Raw genomic sequence first — 20963 nt, forward strand, 5'->3', positions numbered from 1 at the left:
ATGTGGTCATTGTTGTGTCCAAATATCAGCTTCAAAATTTGCCTGCGATATTGCCCAGATGAGAAAGAAAATAAATAAGTGATGAATAAATCGATAATAATTAAGTAATTAATCTATTAATTGATTTATCAAAAATCAAACAATATCTTTTTGCCAAAGGACGTGGTCACTATTGTGCCCAAATATCAGCCTCGTAGCTCAAAGGATGGCTGAGATATCGCCTGGACAAACAAACAAGAAAGAAAGAAATCAGAGTGAAAACTGAGTACTCCCTTTCAGCGTGCGGCATCGCCTGGCACCGAGCAGCACCTGGACATGGAATAGGATAGGAGCGGCGTACATAAAGGCTTATCCATGGTCAGCGCAGTTTCCCCTCGGGGGGGGGGGGGTGGTGGGGGGGGGGCTTAAGCTGCGCTTTTGGTGCGGCCTCTTGCCTTGCGTCTTCTATCATTAAATGAAGATACCATTTTCAGGAAAAAGGTACATTTTGATTACAACTTATGAAGAGGAAATGGTGCAGTTGGAGTCCAGAGGGAGGGTGGGGTGGGATGAGGCAGGAGATGGGGTGGGATGATGGAGGGGAAGGGTGAGTACGGAGGGGGTGAGTGGGAGAAGGCAGGAGGAGGGAGGGGAATGGGTGTGGTGTGAGTTCGGAGGGAGGGGTGGGGAAGGCGATGGTGGGAGGAGCCAGGGGAAGGGGTTGGTGGAAGGAGGGAGGGATAAAGTCGGAGAAGGGAAGGAAAGGGAAGAGGTGGGTGGAGGGACCCAGCATTGCTGGGTACCTTTGCTCGTATATAATAAAAGAACAAAAGCAATAATTATAGCACAACGTATATTCATCAAGAGCCTTCTCACACCTTGACAAATGTTCAGCGGATAAAATGATATGCAGAGAGCGACTTCACAAGTGCCAACGCAAACTCAAATTGTAAATGTCAACTGAGAAAAATTTCAATAACACTCACAGCCTGCTTTAAAGAAAAGCCACAGCAACATGCACTCTTGTTATTTAATAGTTCAAAGATGAAAACATGAATGAGCCAAATGCAATGAATGAAGAAGATCCACATAGTCAAGACAAATTGCTGGTGTTGCCCACAATTATACATTTATACATATAAGCTACGTTGTACTTTTAATATCACAAGAATGAATGCAAGTAAATGCAGATACAAAGACAACTCACCTCTAACTTTCTAAAGCATGAATGCTTGATTTCAATAACACTTGATTTCAATAATGCTTGATTTCAAGGACGTGGTCACTATTGTGCCCAAATATCAGCCTCGTAGCTCAAAGGATGGCTGAGATATCGCCTGGACAAACAAACAAGAAAGAAAGAAATCAGAGTGAAAACTGAGTACTCCCTTTCAGCGTGCGGCATCGCAAGTAATGGTAACTTTCTAAAGCATGAATGCTTGATGATCACACAAAGCCCAGCAATTTGGAAGAAGAAATTGGTTTTTAGGTAAAAACAAGATCAAAGTGTTTGCATAATTGTGTACAACCTTGATTCCCTAGTGCGTAAAAGCAATTTTTTTTTTAATAACAATGTGTGGCCAATCTCAGAAATTGACTGTGTAACCGAGTAGGTATTTATGTATTCATATCTTGGAACAAGGATGTAAAACTGACAACAACTAGCTCGCGATTCTTGCAATTTCGATCCATGGTGCCCGAGCTATTCTCTGCTACTTGTAAGCCAAACTAAAGAGATGTAAGCATGGCGACAGACGGGGCAAAAGCATCGCTCTGACAGAACCCAACGGCAATTATCTATGGTTTAAACACAAGGAGCCGTTGATGGATCTTGGCTTCTCGCTTGTCGGCCAGTGGTATTGGATAAACAGGTATAGCGCGTCTCGACAACAATGGAGATGAGGTTAATTTGGACTGAAGTTTGATGATGTCATTATGAAGAAACATTGCAATGAGAATATATTCATCTTCATCAGTAGTATCACAGCAGAATACGCTGCATACTGGTTTTTTGTTGAGGTTGAGGGCATGGAACAAAATGTACTTTATTCATGGTATGTCCTTATATTTCCTCCTCGGATTTAAGAATAAATCTCATAAAATAAAGTGCCGAAGACAGACAGTAAAAACATTGACACCTTAGGGTCAATGAAATGGAAAAACTAACAATAGTACATGATGGAAAGATTACTCAAAAGTAACAAGGCAAGTAATGGTAGCTCAGAATGTTTTGGGGTCTTGGCTAATCTTGAGAACAGACAGGAGATTAGAAGAAAGGTATCTGCTCAGGTTACCTAATATAGTTGTGTCCTGGTAAAAAAAAAATTCTGTAAATTTCTAACTCCTTGAACTTCACGGAGAATTGTGAGGTGTAATGCAGGAGTGCGCATATCGGGAGAGTATATTCTCTGGCAGTGTGAACAAAAGCCTTATAAACCACAACAAATTGTAAAGGACAAAAAAGAATCAGAGGCATGGTTCAGAACATCCTTGCGGCAAATAAAGTAATTTTGAAATATCGCCTGCTCAGAAGAGAATTAGGGTAGGGTGGGGCAAGAGGCCCAGTAGGGGTCAAACGCCTACCCACAATATATACTAAACCACGTGATGCAACGAGCCCCATGATGCCTTGCGAGCTTCCTTCCGCAAACATCCTTTCCCGCCACGACGGCGACACAGGCAGAGAAAGTGGTACGTTTCTCAGATGTTTTTCTTTGTTTTCGTCCTGTTTGTTGTAAATTTCATACTTCATTTGTTCAGTACCATCATCTAAATGGCAGAAGAAACAGAACGTCTCTACTTTTTCTTGTTATAGGGATCTGTTAGCTATCTGTTGATGCCAGGCTAAACTAGTTGCCTCCCTTGCTTTAAGTCAGATTTCCAAAGATAAGATTTGTAACAGATTGGGGGTCAAACGCCCACTGGGATGTTGGGGCAAGACGCCTAATGTGCCCCTCATTCCACTGAATGTAATACCGACTTGACTTGAAATGCTAGAGTACTGCATGTCTCTCTCTCTCTCTCTCTCTCTCTCTCTCTCTCTCTCTCTCTCTCTGTCTCTGTCTCTGTCTCTGTCTCTGTCTCTGTCTCTGTCTCTGTCTCTCTGTGTCTCTCTGTGTGTCTCTCTCTCTCTCTCTGCTAGTAAAAGTGACTATCATTTGAATATATTCCGCTAAGTTATGAATGAAAGAAATTATGATTTAGAGACTGAATCATTTTTAAACACTTGTCAACAGATACATGATGGTGAGAACATACAAAAGGAAGACAGAGAGGGGCAATTATGGCCAAAGCAACTTGTCTGCAGCCTTGACAGCAGTGAGCGAGGGACTTCCACTCATTCGTGCCAGCAAGGACTTTGGTGTTCCGGCACATAGGGCTACCCTACGAAGGCACAGAGACCAGCAAGTAGCAGCACCTGGTGTGCTGAATTTTGGGAGATATAAGAACGCCCTTCCTCCTGAGATCGACGCACAGCTGAAAGCACATGTAACGGAGATGCAGAGGCGACTGTACGGTCTGAGGATGCGGGACATGCAGCGTCTAGCGTTTGATGTTGCTGAGAAGGCTCAAATTAGCCACCCTTTCAACAGAGAGTCCCGGATGGCAGGAAAGGACTGGGTCCAGAACTTTTTCTCCCGTCACGACCTCACCCTCAGGCAGCCTCAATCAACCAGCATAGCACGTGTTGTGGGCTTCAATAAACCCAGGGTCCAGGGTTTCTTTGACCTCTTCAAGGAGTGTTTGACAGCTGAAGACTACACCCCTTCAAGAGTGTGGAACATGGATGAGACAGGGCTGACAACTGTTCAAAAGCCCGGGAAAGTCATGGCCACAAAAGGTGCTCGACAGGCTTCGAGTGAGGAGGAAGACCGGCCTTGTCTTATATGCTGTGAGGAGTACAGCCGTGCCAAACCCAGAGAGGTGTGGGTGCAGTGCCAGTTGTGCCTTCATTGGGCACATGAACAATGTACGCCAGGACTGGCCCAGTTCCTGTGCCCAAACTGCGAGTCGGATGTCTCGGACTGACATGTGCCCATGACTGTTTGAATTTGACCAAGTCACAATTCATGACATTTTGTATTTACAGTGAAATTTCCTCTATGTAGGAGACTATGTTTTTCTAGTCAGACGTTAGTATTATCTTCTTTTTATGTAATTCGGAAGTAAGGGGCAAAACGCTCACTTCTCAGGGGCAACACGCCCACAGTAAGCGTTTTGCCCCAACCTGGTGGGCGTTTTACCTCCGGCATGGGGCAAAGAGGCCAAAAAAAAAAATTCACTTCTGTTCTTTTTCGTTTTTTTCTATCTTGGTGTGCTTGTGCTATTATGTAGCGCTAATGTGTCCTTATTGTTTGCATTTACTTTTAGTTCTCTTTTGCTGCAACAGGAGCAGATATCAGCAATCTTGCTTAGTGGGGGCGTCTTGCCCCACGCTACCCTATATTCTAACACTATGGAAAGAGCAAAATGGAGGACCATATTCATGTATATATGTTACGCTCCATCGATGGATTTGCGCTATCGACCCATCGCGCTGCGCTATCAATGGATCTATTGTTCGCGCAGGCATCGGTAGATGGCGCAGGCATCGATCGATCGCGCATATCAGTTCCACTCTTGGCATTCGTCACATTCGATCATTAGTTTGCCGCCATCTGGGCAGCAGCGTGTATAATTTCTCCCCCTTACGTTTTCATTTAAACTTGCTTTTGCCACTAATGTAAAGTCATATAAAAATGGTTTTAAGTAAGTAGCGTATTAAAAAGACATTTTATACAGAAACGATTATTAAATAATAGAACGTTAAAAGGAATATTAAATGAAGAAACAGAGTTTCTGAGCCGATTTCAACATTCGTATGCCGGAATCCCCAATGTGATCACCAAGGTATTTCTCCGGGTACAGTGCGGTATTTCCATGTTTTCCCATGTATTACTTCAGCTCGTGATTGTGGTTGACGTTGTTTGTGTTCCATATACAACTAATTGTTCCTTCCCTTCCTCACGTGAGGAAAGTTCCGCATTATTAATATTATCTTATTGAAGAGCAACGAGTATCGAAAGGCATATTGAGCAACGAGTTACCTGACATTTTAATAATTTGCATATTGGATCAATTCATTTGTTCACCAATCAAAAGCTATAAGCAGTTTGGTTTGTTAGATCTAAAGCTCAAAGGTCAAAATCATCAATTTTCATTTTGCATTTTTAAAGACTATTTTCTTTATTTTGAACTTACTTAAGAGGAAGAAGAATAAGGGGAGGAAGAAGATGTCTGAATACAAACGGACGCGGCCGGGCTTTGCATTTTCAGATGCTTTCTGGTTTAGCAGTTGCAACTGGTCCGACCCCCACATGTAAGCCCGCTTGGAGTTTGCAAAAAAGCACCGAAAGGACTCAGACTGTGAGAAACAAGATTCTGTGGGCTTTCATGTGTCCTTCACTGAGGAGAGGCTTCCGTCTGGCTACTCTACCATAAAGCCCAGATCGGTGGAGTGTTGCAGTGATGGTTGACCTGGAGGTTTCTCCCATCTCCACACAGGATCTCTGGAGCTCAGCCAGATTGACCATCGGGTTCTTGGTCACCCGCTATTACCAAGGCCCTTCTCCCCCGATTGCTCAGTTTGGCCGGGCGACCAGCTCGAGGAAGAGTCCTGGTTGTTCCAAACTTCTTCCATTCAAGAATTATGGAGGGCACTGTGCTCTTGGGAACCTTCAATGCAGCAGAATTTTTTTTCTAGGCTTCCCCAGATCTGTGCCTCGACACAATCCTGTCTCTGAGCTCTGCAGGCAGTTCCTTCGACCTCATGGCTTGGTTTTTGCTCTGATATGCATTGTCAGCTGTGAGACCTTATAGAGACAGGTGTGTGCCTTTCCAAATCATGTCCATTCAATTGTATTTACCACAGGTGGACTCCAATCAAGGTGTAGAGACATCTCAAAGATGATCAAGAGAAATGGGAGGCAACTGAGCTAAATTTCAAGTGTCATAGCAAAGGGTCTGAATACTTATGTAAATGTGATATTTCAGTTTTTTCTTTTTAATAAATTTGCAAAACTTTCTAAAATCCTGTTTTCTCTTTGTCATTATGGGGTATTGAGTGTAGATTGATGAGGGAAAATTTGAATTTAAACGATTTTAGCATAAGGCTGCAACATAACAAAATGCGAAAAAAGTGAAGGGGTCTGAATACTTTCTGAATGCACTGTATATACATATATATATATATATATATATATATATATATATATATATATATATATATATATATATAGTTATATATATATATATATATAGTTATATATATATATATATATAGTTATATATATATATATATAGTTATATATATATATATATATATAGTTATATATATATATATATATATATATATATATATATATATATATATATATGCATATGTACAGTCATGTGAAAAAGTAAGGACACCCCATGTAAAATTTTGACTTTTTCAACATATTTCAACATACAGCTATTTGATCTTCATTTCCACAATATTGATAGATAAAGGTGAGATAATATAACAAATATCATGAAACATTTACATTTTGTAGTACATTGTATAATTTAAGTAAACATAAATGCAAATTTCGCATGCATAAAAAGTAATTACACCCCTACATTTATCACTACTTCAAATACCTAAAATTAGAATTAGGTGCACCAGCTCAAGTGCAAATGATTAGAACATCATGAGGGAGGATCTTGGAGGAACCTGTCTTATTTAAACATCAGACATTGAGTTTGGTTTGCTCTTTGTTGTTGAAGTGTGCGGCCTCACCTTGCCTAGTTCAAAAGAGCTCTCTGAGGCCTTCAGAAAGAAAGTTAAAGATGCCGACGAGTCTGGGAAGGGATTTTAAAAGATCTCCAAACAATTTGAAATCATTCATTCGACTGTCCCGAAGATCATCTACAAGTGGAGAAGATTCCAAACAACTGCCAACTTGTTCAGGCCAGGCCGCCCCAGCAAGTTCAGCCCGAGAGCAGACCGCAAGATGTTGAAAGAAGTCTCTAAGAATCCCAGAATGTCATCACGGGACCTACAGGTAGCTCTTGCCACTGTTGATGTCAAAGTGCACGAGTCTACCATTAGAAAGAGGCTGCACAAATTTGATCTACATGGGAGGTGTGCCAGGAGGAAACCTTTGCTGTCCAGAAAGAACATCAGGGCAAGACTAAAGTTTGCCAATGAACACCTCGGCAAAGACCAGCACTTCTGGGACAATGTGCTCTGCACAGATGAGTCAAAGCTAGAGCTATTTGGCCACAGTACCAGAAGACATGTTTGGCGAAAACGAAAGACAACATTTAACCACAAGAACCTGATACCAACTGTAAAGCATGGTGGTGGAAATATTATGGTTTGGGGCAGCTTTGCTGCATCAGGGCCTGGGCAGCTCACCATCATAGAAGCCACTATGAATTCTTCATTGTACCAGAGGGTGCTTGAGGATAATGTGAGGCCATCTGTCGGAAAGTTGAAGCTCAACCGAAGGTGGACCTTGCAGCATGACAATGACCCTAAACATACCAGTAAATCCACCAAGGAATGGCTGAAAAGAAAGAAATGGAGGGTTCTGGAATGGCCAAGTCAAAGCCCGGATCTAAATCCCATCGAGATGTTGTGGGGGGATTTGAAACGAGCTGTGCATGCAAGAAACCCCTCAAACATCACACAGCTGAAATAATTCTGCATGGAGGAGTGGGCAAACTTTCTCCCAGTCGATATCAGAGACTGGTAGACAGTTATAGTAAGGGCATTTTATGAGATATTTCACAAATCTGTTAACTAAATTGTTACCAAAAAATTTCTTCACCAATATGTTTGTAAAGGTGTGTTATTACATGTGTTAAAATGTTGAAGTTCAACTCCCGTGGGAAACCCAGAAAAAAAGCTGTTGAATTCGGGTACCGAAAAATTATTTTCGAGAATTTTTATTTTTTTTAAATCGGCCCTTAAGTAACTTATGAGGGGTCAAATAAGGGTTTTTCATGATTCTGAGTTGATTGTTAACATTTATATTTTCACTTTTACATTTACACACAAAGTAGCTTTTATTTCACATATATGTATAATACTCAAGAGTTATTTCTCATTCACAATGTCAGAAGTTTCAACAGTCATTGTCTATGTCTTCTTCAGACTCAACAACATCATGACTGCAGTTTCTGCATGTAATGCCATTACAGACTCCACAGGCCGAGATGCACGTGACCCCATTCTTCTTGCAGCTGCATCGCCGGTTGCTGCAATCTCCATGACAATTACAGCTCGTGAACTGCAATAGCTCCTCAGGAGCCGTGGGGTCCAGTGTTGGAACTGGCTCATACCCATGCACACCTATTGTCCATCCATAGTCACTGGGGTTCAGAGACATGCTCTGTAGAAGGATCCAGTCCCGGGTCTGCAGGTAGGCACGGAGTGAATGTTGTGCAGTTGCACCCTCTGTTGGAGGTAGAGTCTCTGGTTTGATCACCCACCCCGCTGCCCAGTGTGTCACCTGGAGTGAGGAGTGGCTGATCATGAGCCAGGGAGGAGGAAAGCTCAGCGAGGGGGAGAAACATGATCGCGTTCGTTCCTATCTGTTTCCTGTTCGTAAATGGAATAATCTTTACTTCAGTTCCTCTCAGGATCGTAGCTTTGTCGAGTGCCTTCAACTTCACCCGGTGGAAAGCTGCTGTTGTCTGTGGATCTGGCAAAGGTGGTGCCGGAGAGGTGACTTCGATCCAACCCATTGAGTGAAAGGGAGTGTTTCCGTGAATAGAGACAATGTTTAAATCTATATTGTCTCCAACAAACTGAGTGACTGCATTGTTTGTTTCCCCAACCTCCATAAAGACCACCTGATCATTACTTGACAATTCACTTTCACTGGCTGGCACTTTGGCTGTCATCACTGATTGATCCTCAAGCGCAGCATCAACCGCAACCTCATCATTGATCTGTTCATCGGTTTCCTCCACAATGGTGTCAAGAGTGCCAGAAGTATCTGGAACATCATCTCCACTCCTACTATTAAGGAAGCAGTCTTTGTAGTTTTGTGTCTCCGTGTAAGACTCAGTGTATCCCAGCCGGTGGTCCTTGTTGAGCATCCATTTTGACCCAAATCTATGACCAAGTTGTATGGCAAGCCCCATTTGGTGTGGCAATACTCCAGACCGAGGTCGACAGGCCTTAATAAAATTCTGCCCCCAAACGGCAACTCTTTCGTTTGTCTTGACAATCGGTCTCAAGAACATCTGAAGGCTTGCAGGAACAAGTGTCAGCTGACTATCGATGTCAGTCATACTGTGTGTGGTGGGGTATGACTTTGGACCTAAATCAATCAAGGCAATATCATTGGATATGAACTTGAGTGCCGTCTTTATGATCTGAGTCTTCTCATCTCCATGGTCAAGATTAGCATGATGCCCTCGCAGAATATTGTCGGTGCCATCTTTGAGACAGAGTACATCTGCCCTTCTTTCCTGTGTTGTGAAATACAAGGTGTCTTCGTATTTCTCTAGAAGTGTTATCTTCAGCCAATGCTTTGAATAAGAAAGGCTCTTCTCTGGTGACTGATCAAACTCCTGCAGCTTTTCATGGACTTGGTCCATGTTCATTACCCCATGCTCTAATTCTGAGTCTAACCATTCGCAGAATTCAATAAAAACTGCCTCTCGCTCCTCATCAATACTCCTCTGTCCTCTCTTCCTTTTTCCTTCCTCATCAGTCTTGGACAAACTGTCACCTCTCGCAAACATAAGTTTGCATCGCAAATGGTACAGTGTTTCTTCTGCTACCAAGTCGTTGATCCCTTCCAGGCGTCCAGTGACTTCAGTGCCCCAGTCATCCCCGCGACTCCGTGCTGTCTTCAGCAAGCTTGCCTTCAGTGTATCTGCAGTCAAATTATCTGGCACTCTGTATTTCTTTCTAGCTTGTGCTGGATTATTTTTGTAGAGCTGGGCTGGTTGGTTGCAAAGAATGCATACATCCTTATACAGGAGGTCAACTGACTGTGATCTTCTAGAACTGCAGCCAGTTGATGAACTGAACTCACAAGTAGTGCGTCTTCTCTTCAACTTTGATGACTCTTTCTCTGCCTTTGGTGCTTGAGCTGACTTATTGGTGGTTGCAACAAAGTTGTTGTACAGATCATTTTTACACTTCTGGTGGTACCTCAGTTTTGCTTCCTTTTGAGCCTCCTTCATACGTTCCACAACAGTAACATTTTCGACAGTTTCTGCTTGTTTCAATAAAGTTGAGTATCCCTTTGGTGTTGCCTGTATGAGCCTTTCAGCTGGTGTATCCGAGCGTGCACAGATGAAGCAATTGAGCACAGGTGGAGTAACGTCTTCATCCATATTGCTAGACTCCATGTCCTGCAAAGTAGAAAATGAGATATATTTAGAAATTATTTTTCCACAAAGGAGTGTCTGTGGTGAAATATAAATGTTAACAATCAACTCAGAATCATGAAAAACCCTTATTTGACCCCTCATAAGTTACTTAAGGGCTGATTAAAAAAAATAAAAATTCTCGAAAATAATTTTTCGGTACCCGAATTCAACAGCTTTTTTTCTGGGTTTCCCACGGGAGTTGACCTTCAACATTTTAACACATGTTATTACACACCTTTACAAACATATTGGTGAAGAATTTTTTTGGTAACAATTTAGTTAACAGATTTTCATATGTTTCCCTTACTATTATAAGAAACGCCTACTTGAGGTTGTTTCTGCCAAAGGGGGCAATACCACCTATTGTATGGGAAATACCAATGATATACCATTACACTATACTGTAATGCCAAGGGTGTACTTACTTTTTCCACATGCGAAATTTGCATTTATGTTTGTTTAAATTATACAATGGACTACAACATGTAAATGTTTCATGATATTTGTTATATTATATCACCTTTATCTATCAATATTGTTGAAATGAAGATCAAATGGCTGTATGTTGAAATATGTTGAAAAAGTCAAAACTTTACATGGGGTGTACTTACTTTTTCACGTGACTGTATATATGTATATACATATAAGGAATTAGCATGAATCATCACCAAAAGGGCAGTGTGCACTGATCAAATTGATTTTTCACAAGCTTATATCACACCAGTCGACAGAGACAAAGCTATCTCCAAATAAAACAATCCTGAAGAGAAGTGTTTCAGCATCCCTCAGACCAGTATTTCTGCATTCTGTAGAAGTTGCTACAACAATTCATACAAATGTCATCAGCAATACAAAACTCAGCTTTAATGTACTGTCATTTGAATGCACAATCATACATTATTATTTCATTCTCATGGTTTTGGGAATTAGATATTTGCCTCAGCCACACAATGTTGGTCCTGTGCTAAATCCAATAAGAAAATAATTTAAAATGAGCTAATTCCAATAGGCATGGAAAACGTGGTTATTTGTCGTAGCAGCAGCAGTATGGTAGTAGTAGTAGCAGTAATTGTAGTAGTTGTAGGCCCTGTATTGGTTTTGGTGAATGTCCACACTCTCGACAAGGCATTTTGCACTCTAGACAAGAACGTTTCCATGGCAAGAACCAGTCCTGGAGAGGTCACTATACTGTTGCTGAGTATGTAAATTTCTTCTGAGCAGCCACAGTAGTCAAACCCACGACAGTGAGGACAATGCAATAGGATTTGCTAAAATCCAGGACCATTCGTAGTAGTAGTAGCAGTAGCAGTAGTAGTAATAGCAGCAGCAGTATTAGCAGCAGTACGAGCAGCAGTAGCAGCAGCAGCAGCAGCAGCTGCAGTAGCAGCAGCAGTAGCAGCAGCAGTAGCAGCAGCAGTAGCAGCAGCAGTAGCAGCAGCAGTTGCAGCAGCAGCAGCATTAGAATAAAATGAAACTAAAATGCACCTCAAAATTCATCCGCGTCTGCTTTGTTCCTAAACTAAACTTGATAAAAAAACAACAACAAAAAAATAAAATAATAAATGTATTTTCTCCATATTCACCTGATAATCCTGGTGTTGGTTTAACAGTTAAGGTGGCTGGCTTAAGATCTTCGGGTCTTGAGTTTGAGCCCCCATCTTGTCTTTGAATTAACACCAGGTGGGTTGAATCAGCCCGTCATTCGTCCGAGGTCGGCAAAATAAATAAGTACCAGCTTACTGGGGTGATAAGCTATTTGAGTATCCTGCATCAGAGTGGTGACCCATCCAGGATTGTACTCCTTAGTTAATGAAACTGCCTCGGCAGCTCTAGGTGCCTCACAGTGTGAAAGTTTATTTTATTCTCATAATAGAGGTTTGTTGAAAGTTTAATGGCAAAATCTCAAATGGTAAAAAAAAGTTATGGCCTCGACAGATGGACTAGACGGATTTATGGAAAAAGGCCATGTATAAGCTTCTAGGTGCATTTTTGGGTAAACGTTGGGAACCTCACTTTTTAACATAATTAGGGTCTGCTGAATTCGATTAACCTGGTTCCCAAGCCGAATTTTGAGTATTTCTTTTTTGAGTTTTGAATAAACTGCTGAAGAACTTCGGCGTTGGTGAACTCACAGAGGAGCCAATCAAATCTGCAGAAACATTCGTCTGCAGAATATATAATGTGCACAGAACAACCTCTGTTGATTCAGCACGACATATGTTGTTCTCCAAGACTGGGAAACCAGAAGCAATGTCACCGACAAGTGATGCTCTTCATTTCCATTTGATGGGAGTACAAGATCAAGCCATGGTATGGAGAAATGCTCATTGTGCCATGTGCCATACCTGACCTTCCTGCACCTGTGGAAATGGGATGGAAACGTGGTGATTCAGGACTAGAGCCTAGTCAGATGTCACTGAGTCCAATCCCAGAAAGTTGCCTCGAGATGATTTGTTGTGCATGCCAGAAGCAAAGCAAGACTCGACGCTGCAAATATCGCTATTCAGAGTTGAGGTGCACATCAATGTGTTTCTGTCAGCAACAGAGTGATGATCAGACCCCTTGTATGAATTTGATGTAGTTTGGCAAAACAACATGTGTGACATTCCTGAATGTTTGTGCTTCATGGCCATGTATACTTAATTTTAGAATAAATGGTTGTATGAAACATTGTCTTATTAAAACCATTTCCCATTTTATAGTGTCCAATTTCAATATCAGTTTGAATGTCTCTTTCAATATGTCACCAACCATACTATAGACGAGACGGATTTATGAAAAAGGCCATGTATAAGCTTCTTGGTGCATTTTGGGGTAAAAGTTGTAAAGTTAAAGTAAAAAAGCTGCATGTATATACATGATATATAAATGCTTGTTCAAAGAAATTGTCCAAAAATGGCAATTTGGCGGCCATTTTGTTTATGCTAATTAGAAGATCAAAAACTCAAAATTCGGCTTGGGAACCGGGTTAGTCGAACTCGGTATACCCTACTTATGTAAAAAAGTGAGGTTCCCAACTTTTAACCAAAAATGCACCAAACATTTCTCAGAAATCTGTGTAGTCTAAGACAAACAAACAAGTGGTCATACTCTGGTGCTTGCAAAATCAGTTGCTGCGACCTTGACCTTTGGGCCTCAAAAACAATAGGCGTCTATCTTTTGATTGATGAACCAATTTAGAGACCCCATATGGAAATTATGTTGAAATTTCACCTAAATCAGATGAAAATTGATGATTTTATGCGACCTTCACCTTTGACCTTTTCACCTCAAAAACAATAGGATTCTAGCTTTTGATTGGTGAACCAATTCAGTGAGCCCTTAAGGAAATTTTACGATTTTGTGACCCTTGACCCAATTATTAATTAGTCTTCTCCATATTCTAATGATAAAGGTTTGTTGAAAATCTGAGGTCAAAAGCTTCAATGGTAAAAAAAAGAAGTTATAGCCTGGACAGACAGACACACACACAAACACAGAAGCGATTGCAAAACTCCGTTTCACACTGCGTGGATGTACGGGCTAAACATGATTTTAGTTCGATCACAAAACTGATGCTCACTGGCAGGGACAAACATCCCAGATTCCCCAGGAGAATGTCATGCCAGTTGTTTAATCTGCTAACTTTTGCTAGTGGATGTTAAGTATTGCGCAGGGACTTAAGAATTGGCAGGCCACTGTGTGCTGTGCCCTGGCCAAATTTCAAATTACTGCCTTGATTACATCTGGACAGGAGATGGGCATCACCAAATTGTGGCACCTTTTTGAAACATTAGGGCTGGTTTATATGTGGCACCACAGCAATCTCTACAACCAGGGTGCAGACAGAAAGAGTGAGTTGGAGAGACATAGAGGAAGCTATGGAAGACATGCCTTCAGGTGAAAGCGGGGCACCTTGCAGTAAAGTTTGAGATAAATCTGTGTAATTCTCTTTCTAGGATGAGCACTGAGGCCACCAGGAATTAAGTGTTTCGTCGCATGGTTTAAAGCACCAGAGCCCAGAAGACATTCAAGCAAATGAGCTGAACATTCTGCCAAATCTGAACATATGGTGATTCATCAAAATGGATTACAAGACGAGGCACAAGGAAGTAATTGGACATATTTACCTAATGCAGGAGTCTATGTGGAAAGATTGCAGATGTCGTCTGGGAAGCTCAACTTCAGCAATAATCATGATGGGATGAGTGAGAGAGGAGCATCCAGACTGGAAGTCAAGTCTTAAGGGTTGACGCTCGTCACGTATCAAAAGTCTCATAATTTTAATTATTGTGCACAAACCTCACATGACATCACCCTGCCTCAAGTTTTCTCTCCAGCCAATCAGTTACTATTTGTACACCGCTCCTTTCCTAATCCATCTCCAGGCGCTGCATGACGTCATCGCCAGGCACCGTAGGGGGCCCGGTGATGATGCGCGCTGAAAGATAGTACTCAGTTTTAACTTCCTTTTGTTTGTTTTCTTTCTTGTTTGTTTTCTTTTTTGTTTTCTTTCTTGTTTGTTTGTTTATCCAGACAATATCTCAGCCATCCTATGAGCTATAAAGCTGAAATTTGGGCACAATAGTAAGCATGTGCTTTGGCAAAAACAGTCATTTTTATTTTTTGATTGAGCCATTAATTGATTAATTACTTCAATATATCGATTTATTAAGTACTTATTTATTTTCTTTCTCATCTGGGCAATATCTCAGGCACCTTTATAGCTAGGAGGAAGCTGATATTCAGACACGACAATGACCAAGTGAGTTGGCTGTAAAGGGTATTTGTGATTTGTTGATTAATCAATTAATCGAGTAATTATTTAATTATTTGATTCATTACTCGTTCATTTTTTTTTAAGTTACAGATTCAGATGAAACGGTGGTGGTTTAGGTATTCTATTAACAAATTGATTAATAATTTGATTCTTTTACGATTATTATTCAATTATTTTCATTATTAATCACTTATTTGTTTTCTTTCTCATCTGGGCAATGTCTCAGGCACCTTTTTAGCTAGGAGGCTGTTATTCGGACACGACAATGACCAAGTAAGTTGGCTGCAAAGGGTATTTGTGATTTCTTGATTAATCAGTTAATCGATTAATTATTTAATTATTCGATTATTGCTTAATTAATTCGTTTTTTTAAAGTTACATATTCAGATGAAATGGTGGTGGTTTAGGTATTCTATTGGCCAATTGATTAAGAAATTAATTATTTTACGATTATTACTTATATATTTTAATTACGCAATTAATCAATCATTTATTGTAAACCTGGACAAAATCACAGACTGGTCAAACAAGTGGAACATGTCTTTCAATCCTGACAAATCTCACACTCTTACTATGTCTCTCCGAAAAGATCGACTGGACAACCCTCCCATCTACTTTCTCAACAATCCTCTCCAAGAAGTTCTGTCGCTCAAGATTTTGGGTCTCACTATCTGCCATGATCTTTCTTGGGAAAACCACATTTCCAAGCTGGCCTCCAAAGCCAGTCGCCGACTGGGCATCCTCCGTCGTGCGAAGTCCTTCCTCGGCACACCTGAGCTCCTCACCACATACAAGGCTTTCATCCGCAGCTCAATGGAATACTGTTCTCCCCTATGGGCCGGTGCTCCTGCCTCACACCTAGCTCGGCTTCACGCTGTTGAAACCAAAGCTTTCAGAATTATTGGAATCTCCCGCGATGAAGCTATCTCTGAGGGCCTTTCACTCACTCACCGCAGGCAGGTAGGTGGTCTTTCTGTCTTCTACCGACTCCTCTCCGGCCTTGCACCCCCAGCTCTCTCTGTGCTCTGTCCCCCAAATATTCCTACAGGTCGCACAAGATCTGCCAGCAACCCTCTGATGGTTAAACTGCCGAAATCTCGGCTCTCCGCTCACCTTCACTCTTTCATTCCTCTTTTCTCCCGCCTCTGGAACAAACTCCCTCACTCCCTTCAATCCCACTCCTCCCTCCAGGTCTTTAAAACAGCTGTTCACCACCATCTCTTATCTTCCCCCATCCAAAACCTTGATCTTTTCTACCCCCGCTAATTCACCCCAGATCCACCTTGTTTGAAATTCCAACTTCTTTCCTGGAAGTCCTGGCAGTGTCCATATGTTTTATACCTCTCCCACTGCCCCCTTCCCACGCCCCCCCCCCCCCCCAAAGCCCTCGCCCTCTCTCAGATCTCTCGATGTCTCCATGTCTCTCGGTCCCTGCTCTCAAATGTTGTGTTTGTGTCCTTCCCCCTCTCTCCCCATCTTGTCTACCGCTCCCTATGTTATATGTTTTATGTGTCGGTTTGTCTTTCTGTGTGATTAATGTTCGCTCTTTCACGAGCCTCGATATTGTATACAAAAAAAAAAACAAAAAAAAAAAAAAAAAAAAAAAACCTCTCCCTCCCAATACTATCTATGTGGTGCACAGCAGCATCGCCAGGGCACCTTCCTGCATGCTGGAGGATATGTTATTTATTTATTTGGCATGGGGGCAGTGTACTTACATGTATCTGTACTTGTTTCTTCTCTTATTTATGAGTACTTTCATATCCTTTCTCGAGACATGATTTAAAGTTTACAATTGAACTTCCAATGACTCAAAAATCACTTCATTGAATTGCTATACGTTTGAGTCCTGGGTCCCGTGGAATCTTCAGCCTTCCCAGTCTCATGTTGCAAATCAAAAAATAAAGTGTTTCATTTAAATTTCATGTAAAAAATTAAATTCAAATTTCATTAAAGAATAGTTTCATTTGAAGGCCTAGGAGTAGCACAGGTGACAGAGCGCTGACTCACTGTCAAATTACATCCTCATAATCTCTTAACAGCAGGTAAGCACCAACCAGCTAGTGTATGAACTGTGAACAACATGGATGAGGAGGGAGGCTGTGACGTTTGGGTATGAATGAGAGTAAGGCTGAATGTTTCCATCACTTAAGTTCTCATTGCTTGATTGAATAGCTTGCAGTTTTCCGAGGACGAATACAACTCAAATCAATAGGGAGCCGAGCATTGGCCTCTAGATATGACATTTAGGGCCACACACTTAGTTTGAAAGTCTCCCAAACCACAACCTGACTTGGAAAAGTATTAAAAAGCCAGGCTCTTTGGATACACTCATCTCCCAATTTTTATGATAGTGTACCCTGCCATAGTGGGTAATTTCTCATACTGACCCCATACCCCTCTCAGGTTTCAATGAAGTCGTTTTAATTGTGGAGGTTATTCTGGAAGTACTGCTGCGAATGGTTCCCAAAACAAATGTGTGAAATCAAACAAAATGTGCTCAAATGAATATGTTATGCTTCAGACATACAAGCTTCAATCAGTTGCATTATGAGAAAATTTATTTATAAGTATAATGCCATGATATGACCTTCTAATGCCATTGGCTTATTTCAAACTCTTTTGGACTGTGAAAAGCAGAGGAATGGAAGGTGTAGTTGCTTTACAAGACCCCACAATCATTTCTGAATCATCTCCTATCCCTTTCCCAAACGCCATGGTCTTTCCCGAATCCAACAACCCTTCCTGAATCCTTGTTGTTCCTCTTTTCTGAATCATTGTCGTGAATCCTCATTCTGAACCCCCCCCCCCCCTTTTATTTCCTGAAATTCCAAACCATTATGAAACCCCACAGCTCTTTTAGAACTTTCATAACCCTAAGTCTATAACTCTATAGCTCTTCCCAAAACCCCATTGTTTTTAAACTCTTAAACAAGGCCAGACGTAGAGTACATAAGTAATTCAAGCTGACAAAAATATTGTGAACTAGAACAACACTCGGTAGGGAGCATACCTCCGCCAGGCTAAACAGTTTACGTTTTGTATCCCACTGATCGGCCGAATCTGGATTCGGACCTGAATCAAAATCGAATCTGCTTGTTATTGTCACCTAACCAACTCATCCACCAAGTTTTGTATTAATCCGTCCACAACATTTTGCAATATCATGCTATATATAGTTTTTGGCCTTATCTCTTAATGGTAAAGAATCACTTAAAAAAATAAAAAATAATTATTGTATCCGAATTCGAATTAATTCGTCCTTGTCACACAATCAACCTGTCCACCAAGTTTCCTCGGAATGTATCTATAACGTTTTGAGGTTTTTTTTGTTTTGAGTTTTGTTTTTGAGAATTTTACTCTGTTTGATCAAATAACTTCCTCCATCAAAATAAGTTTTTCCGGAAACTGCAGGTCTACTTTCTTTTCAATTAAACTTTTTGTGCAAATTATTTCCCTTTCTTTTCAAAAGGCCCCTCCATAGGAGCAACCAACACGTGATAATTCACTTGTGCATGTTTGTGGATGAAACAATGACTGAAATAAAGAGGCTAGTGTGTTGGCCAACCACTCTCTGAACAGATGGCTGAATATTGACTTGAAACTTAGTCAATCCACACTCCATGCACCAACAAGATGTGAAGTTACCCTGGGTAGGTCGTCGTACACCATCAAAAGATGCTGCTTCCAAAGCAGCCCTAAACCCGAGCAGGAATTTTGGAAGTTGGCCACTGTATCGGCACACATTGGTCTACACCTCAATGCACTATGGCATTTCTCATATCCACAAGCAGGTGTCAGTAAATCGGAGAGCCATCTCATCCTTCCCTCTGAAAAGATGGCTGTTATGTTTGGAATTCACATGTTTATAGCCGGCGAAGCCGGTGTTGTCAATAAACGAGTACGTATTATGTTGAAAACCTGATTATGCCTTGGCTCGAGAATCCGAAGCGCAGTGGAGGCAGCCATCTTGCGGATGCGGAAGTATGCATAACAAATTTAAAACGTTCATTAGGAGTTTCTTTCACCCGTCATCGTTTGATTCACAATCTTATGCACCTCCAATGTATTAATAAAATAATTTAAGACCAACATCGGCCCGCACGGGCCTGGTTATCTTCAACGAAATGCGTCACCAAACACCGGACCCAATGAGAGTCGAGCATTTGCAAAAATATTTCTAAAATGAAATCACTCAATGGTGGCCGCCATCGACCGGATGCGGAAGTTTACATAAAACAATTGCGAAAAAGTTCAATAGGAGTTTGTTTCACCCATCGTTCTTTGATTCACAATCTAATGAAACCTCTAATTAGTAATTAAAATACGTTAAGACCAACCTCGTTATCTTCAACGAAAATCGTCATCAAACACCAGAACCAATGAGATTCGAGCATTTGAAAAAATATTATTACGCGTTTCGGAGGGTGAAAACGGCATCAAATATTCTAACATTGACGAAGAATTATTTTTTAGAAATCTCACGGCCGTATGGGATAGTTTTTCACAGCCAGAAATATGGTATAAGCGGTTTACATATTTAGTTTAGAAATACGGATAGTTTTTCACGGCCGGAAATATCCGAAGTTGAGACGGAATTCAACGAATTAATCACTGCAAGCTAACGTCTTCTGGTGGAGGAAGCTGCCGTGCCCGGAGAGAACCAGTCCTGCCAGCGACTGAAGTTAGAAGACTACACACATACTGTGAAAACGTATGTTAAGCCCAGTTAAAATTTCTTAAAATAGGCCTTAAGCTAGCACATCGTATCGTTACTTTCTTAAGCTTCTTGTGACATTTATTGTATGCAGGTATTGGGGAGGACTGTCTGCTCTTCTCTTTTACCAAGTCTTACCAGGTACGGTACCTACTACACCTACCTACTACACCTACCTACTACCAACTACCTAACCTACTGATACCATAGTGATGGGTAAAATAGTGGCAAGAGGCTTTGGCTTCGCCGGCTCATTGCGGCTTTGCAGTCGGTACTAGTAATTGATATGTTTGGAATACGGGAGTGACGTCATCGGAAACGGAAATGACAGTTAGAGTAGAAAGTGTGGGAGGAGCTGAGAGAAGCACGCATTTTGGCATGAGGCCTGAAGCCGAAGGCTGGGTGATTGGTGATTAAACCGTTGACGTTCACAAGCAGTACGTTTTGTTTGATTACTGGATAGAACATATGGCGACGAGGATGGCTGATATTTCTTTACCTCCACCGGCACCATTCCTGCCTCTCCCAGGCGAACCCACAGTACCATGGCGGCGGTGGTATCAGTCGTTTGAAACGCACTTGCGCTGGATTTACAAGCCACGGCGGCTCCACGTAAGCGAGTCATTCTTATTCACTGCTTGGGTACGGAAGGCCAGCGGATTTTCTCCACTTTCGAACCGGCGAACGACACGTTCCAAGCAGCTGTGGATGCACTTTCTACACATTTCGATTCTCGGCGGAGTCTTCTTCTCAATCGCTTTAAGTTTCGTCAGCGATCTCAGCGGGCGGGTGAGTCCATGATCCAATTTGTGTCTGCACTGAGAGAGCTAGCACAGCACTGCAAATTCGGAGCACTGCAGGACGAGTTAATAAGGGATCAGCTCATTGAAAAAACATCTTGTGTTCCGCTGAGGGAGCGTCTGCTGTTAGAATCTGATGATTTATCATTGGGGAAAGCGGTGGATAGCGCAAAGCAAATGGAAGCGGCATTAGCAGCGGCATGTACATTGGCAGACACCTCCACAGCGCCATCTTTGGATACTACAGCACAAGTGCCTGTACAAAAAGTTAAAAGTACCTCCCGGCGTTGCACGAACTGTGGATCAC

Source organism: Myxine glutinosa, chromosome 1 (genome assembly GCF_964187855.1).
Source record: "Myxine glutinosa chromosome 1, kmMyxGlut1.1, whole genome shotgun sequence".
In the NCBI taxonomy this organism is placed as follows: domain Eukaryota; kingdom Metazoa; phylum Chordata; class Myxini; order Myxiniformes; family Myxinidae; genus Myxine; species Myxine glutinosa.